The sequence below is a fragment of the Agrilus planipennis genome, unplaced genomic scaffold (assembly GCF_000699045.2).
Source record: "Agrilus planipennis isolate EAB-ADULT unplaced genomic scaffold, Apla_2.0 scaffold292, whole genome shotgun sequence".
NCBI classification, from domain to species: domain Eukaryota; kingdom Metazoa; phylum Arthropoda; class Insecta; order Coleoptera; family Buprestidae; genus Agrilus; species Agrilus planipennis.
Window position 1 is genome coordinate 307,461 of NW_020439168.1, and position 7,431 is coordinate 314,891.

General features: G+C 34.4%; 1 non-coding gene across 1 annotated transcript; it reads right to left on the bottom strand.

The window, feature by feature from the left end:
* Window positions 1–2,224: 2,224 nt before the first annotated feature.
* On the bottom strand, window positions 2,225–2,297 carry Trnar-acg. The gene has a single exon. It is a non-coding gene; the product is annotated as a tRNA-Arg (tRNA).
* Window positions 2,298–7,431: the final 5,134 nt, after the last annotated feature.

A 7,431-nucleotide genomic window follows, 5' to 3' on the forward strand; every position in this document is an offset into this window, starting at 1 on the left:
TCTAACAAATCTAAAAGTTAACGAGTAAAGAGCATGTAGACATAATTATATGCATCCAAGTTTCGACTTTATATCTATTGTTTGCAGTTACCAAGATGCTTAAAGTTGCAAATACTCGCATAACCAACGTATGCATACATAATGGATACTTTTAGCAAACAATTCCAATTTTTCCTATATTGATTATCTTATATATAGAAAACAAGATGATAATGTACATTAACATGAGACAGCAAAACATTGTGAATAAAGGATAAATTGATAAAATCAGTAATTGTAATTCCAATTTGTTAGTAAATGATCAAATAAATCCATAATTCACCACATAAAAAATGGCTTTATAAACAGTCATCATCATTATTGTTATGAGGGCGTCAGTCATACGACGCGTCCATTTTTTCCTGTGATAACCTTTACATTTCATTAACACTACAATTTCCCACATCCTTAACTATTTGAAAACAGTTATTTACCTCTACTCATCTTAACTTCTTTCTGTTTCTACTTCTCATATGTTTCCAACTTGTCCTTCATTCCTGAGAAGTCTTGCTAATTTTTAATTGACTTCCATAGAGTCCTCTATTCTCCTATTCTTTCTAATCTCTTCATTTTTAACCTTCTCAATCCACTGTATCTTCATTATTCGCCTATAACTTCACTTTCCTTTTCCACCGCGCTCCAGGCATACAGTTTTAATAATCTTTTTCAAATTTCTAAATTAGCCGTTCGTGCGCATAGAAGTGACTTCTTTTCGGTAAAAGCGACTCGACCCTGTGCTATCCTTTGTTTTATATCTCAACTTCTCCTCCCATCCTGAGTTATCTGACATTCCAGATGCCGAAAATTAGTCAGTTCTTCTAATTTTTCTTTATATTCGCTCTATACCTACATTTTCTTCTCTTGCATACCAGTATTTTTGCTTCACTTTTATTTATTTTCATGCAATACTATCTTGTCAATATCGCTTCCATTTTGTTTAGGATTATCTTTAACTCCTCCTTGCTAGATGCTAATACGGCTATATCATCTGTAAATATAAGCATACTAATCTTTTCACCCTGTATATCTATCCTTACAGTTGTACTATCTTTAATGATGTCGATCGCGTCTTCGATTAGATTAAAAAGTAGCAATGACAGTGTGCACATCCCTGTCTGACACCCTTCCTAATATTTACTAGATACTCTACGTTTCTGGTCAGGCTCTATAACTGCCTGTTGCTCTTTATCACTCATGTCTCTGTATTTTTAAATATATTCAACATCTCTTCCGCTTTAACATTGTCAAAATCTTTTTTTAAATTTACGAATCCTATGTACGCACTCTTTCCTTTTTCTGTCGTTTTCTATACTGTTATCCGTAATGCTAGAATGACCTCCTGTGTTCTTATATATGTATCTTTTAAACCCAAATCGGTCTTTCTCTAATGTCCTTTTTTTTTTTTTAACAGTAAATAAATATAATTTGTAGTATTTTACATCAAACCTTTTGTCTTAAAAATGTTTTTAGTTAATTTTATTACTGTTTTAAGCAGGTATCACCTCCACTGTTTCGATGGCATACTCATAATGTCGGTGATTCCCCGGTTGTTACTTAATGATACTTTAATCAATAGACAATGTTGTCCGCAAAGCTGATTTCCTACTTTCTACAGTGTATCACGTACATGAGTGAAAAAATGTCGCATTTTTGGGATTATCGCAACAAAGAAAAGAACGTTAACGTACCACATAAAGCTGCTTATCCTAACCAGGGAACAGTTTATCGTCAAACAGAGCGCAGCTGTTTCGGTAGCGAAATGAAATTGACGGTGGGTGAAACAAAACGGCCGACAACCGTGAAAACAAAAAGAAAAATCTCTGACACTTTCTGATACTTTGCCAAATGGTACATGCAAAGTCTATTATCACTAAAAATAGACTTACCGTCAATCGTAAGTGGTCGAAAATAAATAGATTTTGCTATAGAGGACTTTTGATGCCTAAATATACCAGAAAATGTTTAGACAAAATTAAACAGTATCAAATCATAAGAAGAAAAACTAACCTCTATAACAGAGCCAATTAATATATGGAAAATGTACAATAATTTAGAATAACGTTTGTTATTTCTTAATTGTGTCATTTAAACAATAAAAGCTGATCTAATCTTTAATTGAATAATTAGATAACACTAGTAAAAGTCAAAAATAACAAAAAATGTTGATTATAAACAAAAACCTCGACGACCCTGCCAGGATTCGAACCTGGAATCTTCTGATCCGTAGTCAGACGCGTTATCCGTTGCGCCACAGGGCCGTAATAACACGAGACTCCCCTCTTCAAAATGTATTAAATTCAAGGATAACAGCTTATTATTTAAAAAATTAATAATATTGAGCTATGAATTTTGTACAGTATTTNTTGGCAGGGAACCATCACAGTGAAGACGGCAAGCCGCCTCACTACCCTTCTTTGTAATTTATAATTGATTCCGCTGTTTAAACGGTCGCTAATTGACCTAATTGACTAAATTGAATTTATGGGTACTATTTAACAGTATTTCGACTACTGACTAGTCCAAGGGGGAAAATAGTGGAAATTTCTTGGTCATTTCAGTATCTACTGTGAAAAATGTATGAGAAAAATCGAATTAGGAGGTTTGCCTCTGATTATCAAAAAAAACAAACAAAAATAAAAGGATATTTTTAACGTAAATGACCAAAAAAAGGAGATATCTGGAAGAGTAAGTGAACAAAGGCGCTATGGAAGTCAATAAGGATAAGGAGAGCTAAGACGGTAGGACACCTTTGTGAGACATGAAAGACTCGTAAGAGATCTATTAGAAGCAAAAACAGTAGTAAAGAGGGGCAGAAGAATACCTGAGTAGTTATGAATGTAGTATGTTGTAGTTTTCAGAAAATGCCATCAATGGCTCCGGTAAGGAAGAAGGAAGATATGAAGGAGCGTGCCTTCAGATTGACGATCCTGTCATGGTGATGATATCAAAGGTAGTCAACTGTTGTGTTCACTGTCCTAATTATTAGGAAAAATTCTATGGCTGCCTATTTCTAACCGAAGAATCAAAATTTAGTGCATACCCAGATGAAGATAATGATAATGAATCTTCAATATGAGAATTAGTTGTGTAATTCTCGTTAGCTTTAAATATGAAACAGCTGATTCACATTTGGTGATATTAGGATATTTCCAAAAATCCTCTTGGTTTTAAAGATTATATGAGTTTGTACAGTTACAATTTCATTTTCAACCGCCTTTCATATTCATATCGTTTTTGAAAGGATAAGAAAACTGCATCTTTTTAATTTCTGCAATGTATTTTTTTCACGTTATGACAATTTGGATCGACCACGTTTGGAAAGTGATTTAAATTAATTCGTTGAAAATGTTCTATTAACATAATTAATTTTGCTTAGCATTCGGGAGGACGCCGGTTCGATTCCGGGTTCATCTTGCCTTGATCTAAGTTTTTCTGCGGCTTACTTGGATTACTTAGCCAAATGCTGGGGCAGTAATATTCCGCAGATAATCTTTCATTCTCTTCTGTCATCATTTCGTCCATGTCATCTTTCTCACCCGAACCACCACCCACCCATTCTAATGATTCCTGAATGGAGGCTGAAGGGGGCCTTCCGCCCTACCTACCGGTGTAGTCCAGAGGGACTGTCCGCCCACCCGCATTAGTGGTTGATGCGAATGAAAAACCCAAAGGTTTTTTTTAAATAATGGTACATCACTTCACAATATTCACGAGGAATAAAAGCACACAAAATTTACAACCAAGAATGAATATGAACTAACATTTACAACTCTAAACGCCCTGTATGTTGCTAATACAAAAAATATGTAGGTATCTTTATTTTAGGGCATTCTTTAAACTATTCTGTCTGAATTCTACTTCATAAAGGAACTTTTGCTATTCAAGACAGGGTTTCTAATAATAATAATAACGCATCCTGTTTATGTTTAGGTATTTCTGTAAAATTTTTAATTTTATAATCGTATTAAAATCTAAGTGAGAATTTTGAGAAAATCTTGCCAATTAGTCCTGCCTCTTGGTCTTGATTTTGCTCATCTAGTCTTGGTCTTATGTAGACGTGCAAGACCAATACAACTACAAGATCAAGACTATTTCTGCTTATCACAACTGCATAACAAAAATGCTTTTTGAGCAGTATCTATCTAAAAGAAGATTCGGACGTATCCTTTGAACTCAAAATTGTTTCTATGACCAGTTATACGTTCGGTTGCAATTCTATCGACGAAAAATCAATGAGAAGCTGAAAATTCAAAGGGCCCGAAGCTCATTTTAAGGATGAAAGGGCTAACGTATATCGTAAAAACCTCCTTTGACAAAGTAAAGTAGCGGAAGGTTTCAATTTGCCATTTAATTTGAGCCCCACGACTGAATTTTCACTGTAATATTTTTGATCCGTCCTCTTTAAGCGCGAATATGTACATACTTACATATGTATATATGGATAAATAATGTATGAAATATTCCATACAAAAAGACAGGGATATTTTTCTTTTTAAAAGGAGGAATAATTTAAAGGGGCCCCGACTGGTAATATAAAGTGAAATTCGTCCTGCCATTAATCACTGTCAATAAAATGGGTTCGAATATTGTTCTAAATTATTGATTTTTTGCCAAAATTGTTTCGCAGAAAAAAACCGATCTAACCGAGTCGACCGCCTTTTTAAGATAACGTCAAATATGAAAGCACCGACCGATCGACACTTTCCATTACTTCCAAAGCTTCTTAAAGTCACGAACACTGTCGTCAAACTAATATTATCGATTTTATAATTACTGAAATTCGACCGATTAGCTTTTAAATCAAATAATCTCTAAATTTTGTATTGCATTCGTTGTTTAAAAATAAGTACCTATATCCTTACAAAGTAATCCCTTACGATATATGGGAGCAACTCCCTAATGATAGTGACTTGGAGAAATCCTAACTAGCAACGTGTAGCTTTATCTTCAAAAAGTAGCCAAACACCAATAAAAACTTGAATATGATTACTCAACAATTTCATGTTAGGCAATGGATAAAAACAACAATAATTTAACTGTAATTATTCAATAATTTTATAATATAATAATAATATTAATCTACCTTATTATATAATTGGGGAACGTAGAAATTGGCAGGGAACCATCACAGTGAAGACGGCAAGCCGCCTCACCACCTTCTTTGTGATCGATTATAATTGATTCCGCTGTTTAAATGGTCGCTAATTGACCTAATTGACTAAATTGAATTATTTAGGGGTACTATTTAACAGTATTTCGACTACTGACTAGTCCAAGGGGGAAAATAGTGGAAATTTCTTGGTCATTTCAGTATCTACTGTGAAAAATGTATGAGAAAAATTGAATTAGGAGGTTTGCCTCTGATTATCAAAAAAACAAACAAAAATAAAAGGATATTTTTAACGTAAATGACCATGTATACTTCATTTACTTTCTCTAGCGATGTGCCCCTTCCAATGTCTTGGATGCGCGCTGGCAAAATCGTGGGTAGGGAGAAAAAAGCTCATTATACTCTCGCCTTTTTTTCATTAAACATACTTTTTCATACAGTACCTGCCAAAAGTTTTGTTCAATCATGAATAGTAGTGCGAGTCGAAAACAAGCGTTAAAGCCTTTAATATGTCTTCAAATATAAATAAACATCTCGTTGATATTTTCAGTAGTAAATGGTACAAACAACAGCACATTTGAGCAATGCAATTGTAGTGGATAAAATGGTCAATTTTTCCGTGCAGTACTGTACGAATTATACGCTCCTCACCGGTTAAGAGTTTGGTCGAGAGTTGTCTCCTTCCTTTTCTGGCCTAGTGCTATTCTTTTCTACTTTGCGCCAGTCAAAATGAAAGTCACATCGCTATAGAAAGTAAACGAAGTATTAAAACGAGACTCAACTTGGTAACTCCAATTTGTATATTGACGTACTCAAATTGAAAAAACGCAGTTAATAGAAAACTCGTCATCTCAGAAGCTGCAGAAAATAGTTAATTTTACCTACCAATAATATTTTAATTTTAACTCCTCTAAAAGTCTCTTTTCACCGGTACCATAAAAAAAGGTAAAAACGTTCCTAGTATTCCAGTAGGTATGTTCATGCAACTATCAAAAAGTAATGACTTCGATGGATTTATAATCGTCGCCATGTTTTTGTATGGTATAAAAATATATGTGTCTATTGTCTCATTAGCGAAAAGGTATCGCACATCCTATCTGCAATTGTCCATTTAAATGACGTATTATGAAAGAGCACAGCCATTACTCGCGCGATGGGATGTTAAATAAGACCAAGTTGGCTAATAAATTTTGGCGGAATAGGCAGTAAACTTTCCCCGTGTACTCCAGTGAATTTATACTTGCGAAGTGGTCTTGTTTATGATCCCTGATGTGTTTAATTTTGCAAACGTTCTAAATAATGTCGCAGTACGATTCCAACGGTAGGTACAACTAAAAACGTAGAATTCTACCCGACTAGAATTTATAAGGGGCATGCCCGATGTAGCGTGCGGGCCTCATGTGACTACTGAGGGGCATGCCGAAATAAGGATTTCCCCGTAGATTCATCATAAAAATCCTATCAAAAAAAGTGGCGATACTGAAAATAAATAGATATATATTCATAGTGCACTTCAGTACTCCAATGTGGTGTTAGGTGTTATAGGCGGATGATGAGGATATCGTGGGTAAAAAAAGTTAGAAATGAAGAGGTATAGGAGAACATAGGACTCTATGGAAGTCAATAAAAAATAGGTGAGATAGGTTGGTAGGACACCTTCTTAGGCATGAAGGTCTAGTCAGAGACACATTAGAGGCAGAAACAGGAGTTACGAGGGGTAGAGGCAGACCTAGATTAGATTACTGTTCGCAAATAGTTAAGGATGTGGGCTGTTTTAGTTTTAGGGAAATGCGATGTTTAGCTCAGGATAGGAAAGAGTGGAGGTACGTGTCCAACCAGTCTTAGGACTGACGATTTTATGATGATGACTAAAATAAGGATTGCATTATGGGATTTTCGGTGATGCCGAATTCCCTCCCGCAGGTAGTTTTGGTTAAAATATAGATAGTCGATTCCCTCCCGGGTACTAGCCGAGTTCCCTCCCGTTCATATCAGCTCCGATAATTAAGTTAACGACTACTTACCGATTTTATTTATCGAAGATAAATATATATTCATTGTGCACTTTAGTACTTCAATAAATTAAAGAATGAAAATGAAACCTATAAAATCATAAATGTTTATCTTAATGTTAGTGTCGAAAGTAAAGAAATAATATATATTATACGGTTGCTACATATGTAAAAGTGAACAGTTTCTCATTGGTAAAATATATTTCTCATTCAATTTTGTATTTTTTTTATTATTAATAATAAAGTTCATTTTTCCAAAAATTTTTAATA